Raw genomic sequence first — 11551 nt, 5'->3', positions numbered from 1 at the left:
TAAGTAGAAAATGATCAATGTGTTGACCCCCCCAGAGAATAGGCATACTAAAGCTGTTTTTTTCTCAATAAAATGTAGAGATAAATTTCCATCCTGACTTGAAAGAACCAGTAGGCTAGTAGGCCAAATAGCAAATATATTAAGCTATAGTTTATTGACTTGCGGCTTGCCTATAGGTTTAGCAGTAAAACAGGTAGCTTGGAGTGAATCTCCTGCAGACTCTGCATTTTTATAACATAATTCCCTTACATCAAATGCTTTGATCCTGGGGGGAATGGGCCGAGGTTTTTGATTGACATCGACCTTGTCCCCTCTTGAATAATTATGACCGGTTTAGACATTAGTGCCTCCCATTCTCATGATTTATTCATCGGCTTCTAGCTTGCTGTGCACTGCTCTGGTCAATCAGAGGTTGCACCGGTAGGCGTGCTAGCGATCCATACATAGGTTACTGCAGTTGTGGCACATATGACTTTTTGTTGTGAATCGGTCCGGCAACTATAGTTGCTCGGTTGAAGTTACCTGCAGCGGTGGGATTGGCTACTTCCGAGTGGCGCGTGCTGGGTGAACATGTAGACGGTATTCTATTTGGCCTTTAGATCTATTTATACTTATATTATGGCCGAATTAGACTATTGGAAATAGAAAGTCCATAGACATTTCAGTTCAGTATATTTGGCTTTGCGGTGTAGCTTTTTTATTCGCTCTGTTGTGGTAGTAGGCTAAGATAACGCCAGCTGTAGCGAGCAATTTCGCCTGAGGATCCCAAAGAAACCGTCTGGTTGCAGTTCTCTACAGCGGCTACCGGTTGTCGGCAGGCTATTTGCTGCGACTGATGCGAAGCGGCTAGTGAGGCTGGAGAGAGTCAAGCAAGGTAAGGCTACTGTAGGGGTAATCTGTCTTATTTAGGCAGTAGGCTTGACATTAAGCTAAATTAAATCTTTGTGAAATCCATTTTTTTTAAACGGACACAAATTATATCTCCACCCTGATCGAAATTGCCTGTCAAAGCTGTAGCCACCCTCCCCAGCCCCTACAAAAACAAATGTTCAGTACAGTGTAAGCAAATTGTTGTCAATGCCAACAGGTTATATTGTATCATGTTTGCGTCCACAAATGGATTACAGTATCCCAATATGCATGTGCATTTCCATGTGAAAATCAATGCTTGGCATTATTCCACACCACTGTTCTGGTTCTAACAATGGGAGTTATCAGTTATTGTCAAACTGCTGGACTGGATTATCTTAACTTCAACAGGCAGCTACTAATATGAGATGTAGTTACCGTTGGATACATAGGAAAGTAAATGTATTCTGTAATATTCTATTCAGTAGCTACTGCTTGTCTCTGCACTTGACTACAAGCCAAACAAAAATATATCACACCATGACAAAGAGCTGTGCATAATAATGTCAGTAGGCTAGTTTATAGTAAGGAGTAGTTATAGATTGTTACACCAGATAATGTGATTTAACCAAATATTTTTGGTATCCATTACTGGGAGTTACAGGTTAGGCACCGTTTGGTGTAGCACAGAGAATTTTCAACCAACCTTACAGATACCATCTTCATTCTGGATTTGGCCAAACATGTATCTTTGCAGGTGGTGTATTTGAATTTAGAAAATGCTCCATTATTAAAATAAATATTTGTTTTGCTCCATGAAGTAATCCAACAATGTGTAGTATTAGTATTTAGTAGTATTTTTGGGGGTCCAAACAGGAAACAAAACACAACAAATAAAATACTTATCTATATTATGTTATTATATAAATGAACACTATATCATACTACATAATCTCCTGCCTCTGCCTCGCGCTTCAGAAACAGGAAATGGCTCCTGCCCTATGAGCCATTATGGATTACACAAGCCAAGGATTCGTACAAGGCCACCCACCTACAAAATACAATAAATAATACAGTGCAAATTACAATACAAAATATATAAAAATAGCTCTTCATATGTCTCCACAGTCCCCATGTGCTGTAAGGGGTTCTTTTGTTAGCTTTAAAAAAAATCTGTTTCTATTGCTAGCTTGAGTTACCTGGGTTACCAGATTTCCATGTAGTCATGGCTCTATTTAATATTGTACGTTTCCCAGCCTCTGTTCTGGACCTGGGTACTATGAAGAGACCTCTGGCTGCATGTCTTGTGTGATACCGATGAGTGTCCGAACTGTGTGCCAAGTGCTTGAACAGACAGTGTGATACCTTCAACACATCACCACCTCGCACAAAGACCAATAGTAATGCAGTCGATATTGAGCCAGGAAAGATTGACATGAATGTTACTGACATTCTGCGACGTCAAGAAAGCAGAGCGTTATCATGGACAGACCTCTTCCTATTTTAGCAAGCTTTGAGTCGATATGTTTTGACCATGACAGTTTGCTATCTAGGGTTACACCCAGGAGTTTAGTCTCTACTTGCTCAATCGCCACATTATTCAATAATGGATCTAGATGAGGTTTACGGTTGAGCGAGTGATTTGTTCCAAAAAATATTATTTTAGTTTTCAAGATATTTAGCACCAGCCTATTTGCTAGTTAACCATTCTAAAACTGACTGGATGTCATTTATTTACTTTACTGCCGTAGCCGACATGTATATACTTTTGAGTCATCAGCGTACATAGACGCAGCCTTTATTCAAGGTCAGTGGAAGGTCATTAGTAAAAACAGTACAATAATGGCCCAAGCTGGCTGCCCTGCAGGCTTCCGGGTTAAGCGGGCATTGTGGATTGGCTGGGTTGTGTTTCGGAGGACGCACGGCTCGCGACCTTCGCCTCCCGATTCTGTACAGGAGTTGCAGCGATGGGACAAGACTAACTACCAATTGGATACCACAAAATTGGGGAGAAAAAGGGGTAAAAAAAATATAAAATTAAAATAAACTCTCAATCCATGATAAGGCAGTGGATGCAAATCCATTACACCTATGTATTTTCAGCAATAGGTTATGATGACAATGATATCAAAAGCTGCACTAAAGTTAAGCAAAACAGCTCCCACAATCTTCTTACTATCAATTTCTTTCAGCCAATCATCAGTCATTTGTGTCAGTGCTGAGCATGTTGAGTGCCCTTCTCTATAAGTATGCTGAAAGTCTGTTGTAAATTTGTTTTCTGTACAATAACGTTGCACTTGGTCAAGCATTGTACTTCAAAAGGTTGCTAAGCACAGGTAACAGACTGATTGGTTGGCTGTTGGAAGCATTAAAGGGTGCTCTGCAATTCTTGGGCAGCAGAATGACCTTTGCCTCCCTCCAGGCCTGAAGGCACACACCGTCTTCTAGGCATGCATTGAAGATGTGGCAAACAGGAGTTGCAATGTATTCTATTACTAACCTCAGCAATTTACCATCCAGGTTTGTCAGTACCAGGTGGGTTGTCCTTATTTATAGAGAGAAGATATGAAATAGACAAGTATTACGTCATGGAGCAAAACATTTATTTATTTTATTAACGGAGCATTTTCTAAATTCAAACACCATCTGCAACTGGACACTGACATTTTAGAAGATACATGCTTGGCCGAATCGTGAACAAAGATGGTATCGCAGTTAAGATTGGTCGTAAATTCTCTGTGCTACACCAAACAGTAACTAATCTGTAACGCACAGTAATGGATACCAAAAATCTTTGGTATAATCACATTATCTGGTGTAACAATCTGTAGCTAAGTAAGTAGCTGTTCCTACTTGCTGTGTGGCTTCAGGTCAACACCTACCTCATTCTGCCTCTTATCTGACATTTGCTGACGGCACAACAGTGGTAGACCTAATCACCAACAACAATGAGCCTATAGGGAGGAGGTTAGAGACCTGGCAGTGTGGTTCCAGGACAACAACCTCTCCCTCAATGTGAGCAATACAAAGTAGCTGATCGTAGACTACAGGAAAAGGAGGTCATCACCAACAAACTATCATGGTCCAAACACACCTAGACAGTCGTCAAGAGGGCACGACAACACCCCTTTCCCCTCAGGAGACTGAAAAGATTTGGCATGGGTCCCCAGATCCTAAAAACGTTCTACAGCTGCACCATTGAGAGCATCCTGACCGGTTGCATCACCGCCTGGTATGGCAACTGCACGGCATCTGACCGTAAGGCTCTACAAAGGGCAGTGTATACGGCCCAATACATCATTGGGGTCCTACTGTCATCCAGGACCTATATACTAGGCGGTGTCAGAGGAAGGCCCCCCCTTTATTTTTACACTGCTGCTACTCACTGTTTATTATCTATTCATAGTTTGTACATATAGGTTGGGGTAAAGTGACTATCTCAACTAACCTGTACCCCACACATTGACTCTGTGCCGGTACCCCCTGTACAGTATATAGCCTCGTGTTTGTTATGTGTTTTTATTTTTTTAACTTTAGTTTATTTAGTAAATATTTTCTTAACTCTATTTCTTGAACTGCATTGTTGCTTAAGGGCTTGTAAGTAAGCATTTCACGGTAAGGTTCATGTGACAAAAACAATGTGATTTGGTTGGATCCCCCTGACAGGGTCTTGTGGCAATGAAATGGTTCAACAAAGAGGCATCTATTAGGCTATAGTGCCTGTTGTTTTACATTGGCTGTGATTGTTATGAATACTGTATAGTTCTCTAATAATTGTGGAATGTGAGATTTAATAAATATTGGTGTTATGTTTTGATAGAGGAATTTGCAAGCTTCCTGCTGAGCTGGAGCAGATTAAAAACAAAATAGTTTATTACATTTGTCCTTAGGTTTGTTCTCCACAAAATATGCTAAAATACCTTTTGCAATAACTGCAGAGATTCCCCATTATCAGGTAACAAACAACTCCTTCCTGACTCAAGTGCAACATATAACAATGATCCTACAAAGATGCATTTCTATAAGATTCCTCAGACATAAATACATGTAAAAGAAGATGGTGGAGCTCTCATTACATGGTTATTCTATGAGAATGGCTGCTTCACTGTGTAGTGTTCTGCTGTTCTCTCTGTTTAAAGCTGAGCTCCCTATCAGCAGATGAAAGACAATCATCTCCACAGCATTTCTCAAATCCTATCAGAGACATGCACTACGATAAGTGTACCTATTAAGCCGACTTCGATCTTTGAATTCAAATAAAACTTAAACATTTTTTAAAAAGTCAATCAGATGTTTTATAATGAAGCTATTGACAATGTGTAACTTCCAACTAGTGGCCATTTTCAAAGCTGCAAAACAACTTTTGTTGAGGACTAAGATAAACATATTTTTCAGATAAAAAAACAACTCATAAGTGATACTACTTTATCTAAAATGAAAAGATGAATGTGCTGATACAGTGCCTTGCGAAAGTATTCGGCCCCCTTGAACTTTGCGACCTTTTGCCACATTTCAGGCTTCAAACATAAAGATATAAAACTGTATTTTTTTGTGAAGAATCAACAACAAGTGGGACACAATCATGAAGTGGAACGACATTTATTGGATATTTCAAACTTTTTTAACAAATCAAAAACTGAAAAATTGGGCGTGCAAAATTATTCAGCCCCCTTAAGTTAATACCTTGTAGCGCCACCTTTTGCTGCGATTACAGCTGTAAGTCGCTTGGGGTATGTCTCTATCAGTTTTGCACATCGAGAGACTGAAATTTTTTCCCATTCCTCCTTGCAAAACAGCTCGAGCTCAGTGAGGTTGGATGGAGAGCATTTGTGAACAGCAGTTTTCAGTTCTTTCCACAGATTCTCGATTGGATTCAGGTCTGGACTTTGACTTGGCCATTCTAACACCTGGATATGTTTATTTTTGAACCATTCCATTGTAGATTTTGCTTCATGTTTTGGATCATTGTCTTGTTGGAAGACAAATCTCCGTCCCAGTCTCAGGTCTTTTGCAGACTCCATCAGGTTTTCTTCCAGAATGGTCCTGTATTTGGCTCCATCCATCTTCCCATCAATTTTAACCATCTTCCCTGTCCCTGCTGAAGAAAAGCAGGCCCAAACCATGATGCTGCCACCACCATGCTTGACAGTGGGGATGGTGTGTTCAAGGTGATGAGCTGTGTTGCTTTTACGCCAAACATAACGTTTTGCATTGTTGCCAAAAAGTTAAATTTTGGTTTCATCTGACCAGAGCACCTTCTTCCACATGTTTGGTGTGTCTCCCAGGTGGCTTGTGGCAAACTTTAAACAACACTTTTTATGGAAATCTTTAAGAAATGGCTTTCTTCTTGCCACTCTTCCATAAAGGCCAGATTTGTGCAATATACGACTGATTGTTGTCCTATGGACAGAGTCTCCCACCTCAGCTGTAGATCTCTGCAGTTCATCCAGAGTGATCATGGGCCTCTTGGCTGCATCTCTGATCAGTCTTCTCCTTGTATGAGCTGAACGTTTAGAGGGACGGCCAGGTCTTGGTAGATTTGCAGTGGTCTGATACTCCTTCCATTTCAATATTATCGCTTGCACAGTGCTCCTTGGGATGTTTAAAGCTTGGGAAATCTTTTTGTATCCAAATCCGGCTTTAAACTTCTTCACAACAGTATCTCGGACCTGCCTGGTGTGTTCCTTGTTCTTCATGATGCTCTCTGCGCTTTTAACGGACCTCTGAGACTATCACAGTGCAGGTGCATTTATACGGAGACTTGATTACACACAGGTAGATTGTATTTATCATCATTAGTCATTTAGGTCAACATTGGATCATTCAGAGATCCTCACTGAACTTCTGGAGAGAGTTTGCTGCACTGAAAGTAAAGGGGCTGAATAATTTTGCACGCCCAATTTTTCAGTTTTTGATTTGTTAAAAAAGTTTGAAATATCCAATAAATGTCGTTCCACTTCATGATTGTGTCCCACTTGTTGTTGATTCTTCACAAAAATACAGTTTTATATCTTTATGTTTGAAGCCTGAAATGTGGCAAAAGGTCGCAAAGTTCAAGGGGGCCGAATACTTTCGCAAGGCACTGTATTTGCACATGATAGCCTATTTCATGAGCATTCATTACTATTTCTTGCCAATTGAACATTTGTTTTTCATGCTAGCAGTCATGCCTGCATGTCAGTCTCACAGTAGCAACAACTTGTTGAAGTACAAGATAATAGATTTCAGGCATTCACAGCTTCCATTTTTAAATGCATTTTGTCTTATTTTACTGGTAGATGAAACTTGCATTGTTATACATAAATGCAATTTTTGTAAATTTGACATTTATCTCTGGCTTAAAGGGTAGCACAGAAAGCATTCCCTCGACAGAATGAAAAATGACAATAAAGCAATATTGTTCAATAGGATCAATACTAACTTTGCATAATATTGTAGTCTGTGTATAAAAACTATTTATACCCCACACCATTAGTTTCTAAATATTTTGAGTAGTCTTTGCTATTCTGTCTTTTTCACCATAAATTACTGTTGTTCCTATTAAGCACAGTATGCTCCTATTAAGCCTGGTTTGCATTGAAACACACGTGGAAAGTGTTTTGACATAAATACACTGCTCAAAAAAATAAAGGGAACACTAAAATAACGCATCCTAGATCTGAATGAATGAAATATTCTTATGAAATACTTTTTTCTTTACATAGTTGAATGTGCTGACAACAAAATCACACAAATTATCAATGGAAATCAAATTTATCAACCCATGGAGGTCTGGATTTGGAGTCACACTCAAAATTAAAGTGGAAAACCACACTACAGGCTGATCCAACTTTGATGTAATGTCCTTAAAACAAGACCTGGACTAAAGCATCCGCCAACTCCTGGACAGTCTGTGGTGCAATGTGGCATTGGTGGATGGAGCGAGACATGATGTCGCAGATGTGCTCAATTGGAATCAGGTCTGGGGAACGGGCGGGCCAGTCCATAGCATCAATGCCTTCCTCTTGCAGGAACTGCTGACACACTCCAGCCACATGAGGTCTAGCATTGTCTTGCATTAGGAAGAACCCAGGGCCAACCACACCAGCATATGGTCTCACAAGGGGTCTGAGGAGCTCATCTTGGTACCTAATGGCAGTCAGGCTACCTCTGGCGAGCACATGGAGGGCTGTGCGGCCCCCCAAAGAAATGCCACCCCACACCATGACTGACCCACCGCCAAACCGGTCATGCTGGAGGATGTTGCAGGCAGCAGAACGTTCTCCACGGCTTCTCTAGACTCTGTCACGTCTGTCACTTGTGCTCAGTGTGAACCTGCTTTATTGGGGGTGTCTTGCTAATTGCCCAAAATGTCCACCTGTTGTCTTCCATTTGCACAACAGCATGTGAAGTTTATTGTCAATCAGTGTTGCTTCCTAAGTGGACAGTTTGATTTCACAGAAGTGTGATTGACTTGGAGTTACATTGTGTTGTTTAAGTGTTCCCTTTATTTTTTTGAGCAGTGTATATTTTTCTGTTCAGATTTAAGTTTGATTAAACCCCCCAAAACCACAGTTCTGCATATTGTGCATCTAGCCATGGTTCCTTTTACCAATATTATAAATAATTCCAAAGAATTAGAAACCTCTGTACACTCCAATAGGTTTGATGCAGGGAGAGGAATAAGATCAGGGTTGAGGGATATCAGGGATAGAAGACCTACAAGTGATGCGGACGAATGAGGGAGAAGAAAATTGACTATTGGGTGACTGCTTTTACACTTTTGGGTGAGGGCATTCTCATAATTGTTGTCTTTCATTCATCCACATGATTCTGTTTGTTGGTCCACCACCTGTACCTTTTTAATACACAGTTGAGAGGGAGGTTTGAAACTGTCTTCAGATAAGCTTTAGGAGACAAGTTGAACTAATTAACAAGAATAGCAATACAGCAAATGTGAATCAGCTTTCAGTCCGAAGTTTTCATACACCTTACATTTAAACTCAGTTTTTCACAATTCCTGACATTTAATCCCAGTACAAATTCCCTGTTTTAGGTCAGTTAGGATCCTCACTTTATTTTAAGAATGTGAAATGTCAGAATAATAGTAGAGAGAATGATTTATTTCAGCGTTTATTTCTTTCATCACATTCCCAGTGGGTCAGAAGTTGACATACACTCAATTAGTATTTGGTAGCATTGCCTTTAAATTGTTTAACTTGGGTCAAATGTTTCGGGTAGCCTTCCACAGGCTTTCCACAATAAGTTAGGTGAATTTTGTCCCATTCCTCCTGACAGAGCTGGTGTACCGGAGTCAGGTTTGTAGGCCTCCGTGCTCACACACGCTTTTTCAGTTCTGCACACACATTTTCAATTGGATTGAGGTCAGGGCTTTGTGATGGCCACTCCAATACCTTGACTTTGTTGTCCTTAAGCCATTTTGCCACAACTTTGGAAGTATGCTTGGGGTCATTGTCCATTTGGAAGACCCATTTGCAACCAAGCTTTAACTTCCTGACTGATGTCTTGAGATGTTGCTTCAATATATCCACATCATTTTCCTCACTCATGATGCCATCTATTCTGTGAAGTGTACCAGTCTCTCCTGCAGCAAAGCACCCCCAAAACATGATGCTGCCACCCCCGTGCTTCACGGTTGGGATGGTGCTCTAAGGCTTCCAAGCCTCCCCCTTTTTCCTCCAAACATAACCATGGTCATTATGGCCAAACAGTTCTATTTTTGTTTCATCAGACCAGAGGACATTTCTCCAAAAAGTACGATCTTTGTCCCCATGTGCAGTTGCAAACCGTAGTCTGGCTTTTTATGGCGGTTTTGGAGCAGTGTTTTCTTCCTTGCTGAGCGGCCTTTCAGGTTATTTCAATATAGGACTCGCTTTACTGTGGATATAGATACTTTTGTACATGTTTCCTCCAGCATCTTCACAAGGTCCTTTGCTGTGGTTCCGGGATTGATTTGAGCTTTTCGCACCAAAGTACGTTCATCTCTAGGAGGCAGAACGCGGTATGTGCGGTATGACGGCTGCGTGGTCCTGTGGTGTTAATACTTGCGTTCTATTGTTTGTACAGATGAACATGGTACCTTAAGGCGTTTGGAAATTGCTCCCAAGGATGAGCCAGACTTTTGGAGGTCTTGGCTGATTTCTTTTGATTTTCCCATCATGTCAAGCAAAGAGGCACCAAGTTTGAAGGTCGGCCTTGAAATACATCCAATTACACCTCCAAATGACTCAAATAAAGAAGCTTCTAAAGCCATGACATCATTTTCTGGAATTTTCCAAGCTGTTTAAAGGCACAGTCAGCTTAATGTATGTAAACTTGTGACCCATTGGAATTGTGATACAGTGTATTATAAGTTAAATAATCTGTCTGTAAACAATTGTTGGAAAATGTACTTGTGTCATGCACAAAGTAGATGTCCTAACCGACTTGCCAAAACTATGTTAAAACTTGTTAACAAGAAATTTGTGGAATGGTTGAAAAATGAGTTTTTATGACTCCTACCTAAGTGTATGTGAACTTCCAACTTGAACTGTAATTCATTGAAAGTTGTGTGGTGTTATGGTCTTTGTTGCAAGGCTTGTTATCCAAATAAAATAAAATAGTATTAGTCACATGCGCCGAATACAACCTTACAATGCAATGCTTACTTACGAGCCCCTAACCAACAATGCAGTTAAAAAAATACAGATAAGAAATAAAAGTAACAAAGTAACAAGTAAGGGCCAGAGTGGTGTTATGGTCTTTGTTGCATGGCTTCTTATCCACAGAGGGCCAGAGTGGTGTTATGGTCTTTGTTGCATGGCTTCTTATCCACAGAGGGCCAGAGTGGTGTTATGGTCTTTGTTGCATGGCTTCTTATCCACAGAGGGCCAGAGTGGTGTTATGGTCTTTGTTGCATGGCTTCTTATCCACAGAGGGCCAGAGTGGTGTTATGGTCTTTGTTGCATGGCTTCTTATCCACAGAGGGCCAGAGTGGTGTTATGGTCTTTGTTGCATGGCTTGTTATGGTCTTTGTTGCATCCACAGAGGGCCAGAGTGGTGTTATGGTCTTTGTTGCATGGCTTCTTATCCACAGAGGGCCAGAGTGGTGTTATGGTCTTTGTTGCATGGCTTCTTATCCACAGAGGGCCAGAGTGGTGTTATGGTCTTTGTTGCATGGCTTCTTATCCACAGAGGGCCAGAGTGGTGTTATGGTCTTTGTTGCATGGCTTCTTATCCACAGAGGGCCAGAGTGGTGTTATGGTCTTTGTTGCATGGCTTCTTATCCACAGAGGGCCAGAGTGGTGTTATGGTCTTTGTTGCATGGCTTCTTATCCACAGAGGGCCAGAGTGGTGTTATGGTCTTTGTTGCATGGCTTCTTATCCACAGAGGGCCAGAGTGGTGTTATGGTCTTTGTTGCATGGCTTCTTATCCACAGAGGGCCAGAGTGGTGTTATGGTCTTTGTTGCATGGCTTCTTATCCACAGAGGGCCAGAGTGGTGTTATGGTCTTTGTTGCATGGCTTCTTATCCACAGAGGGCCAGAGTGGTGTTATGGTCTTTGTTGCATGGCTTCTTATCCACAGAGGGCCAGAGTGGTGTTATGGTCTTTGTTGCATGGCTTCTTATCCACAGAGGGCCAGAGTGGTGTTATGGTCTTTGTTGCATGGCTTCTTATCCACAGAGGGCCAGAGTGGTGTTATGGTCTTTGTTGCATGGCTTC

The 11551-nt window shown here is 41.1% G+C and overlaps 1 protein-coding gene across 1 annotated transcript in view; it reads left to right on the top strand.

Annotated features, from left to right (window-relative positions):
- Nucleotides 1–468: 468 nt before the first annotated feature.
- Nucleotides 469–11551, top strand: part of tanc2b (tetratricopeptide repeat, ankyrin repeat and coiled-coil containing 2b) — a 264706-nt gene continuing 253623 nt past the window's right edge. The window contains exon 1 of the mRNA XM_029685202.2: nucleotides 469–874. The gene's annotated coding sequence lies outside the window, so the exon portion shown is untranslated. The remainder of the gene's footprint in view (nucleotides 875–11551) is intronic.

Source organism: Oncorhynchus nerka, linkage group LG16, assembly GCF_034236695.1.
Source record: "Oncorhynchus nerka isolate Pitt River linkage group LG16, Oner_Uvic_2.0, whole genome shotgun sequence".
In the NCBI taxonomy this organism is placed as follows: Eukaryota; Metazoa; Chordata; class Actinopteri; order Salmoniformes; family Salmonidae; genus Oncorhynchus; species Oncorhynchus nerka.
The sequence above is the reverse complement of the archived record's forward strand: the minus strand, read 5'-3'. Positions and strand labels throughout refer to the sequence as shown.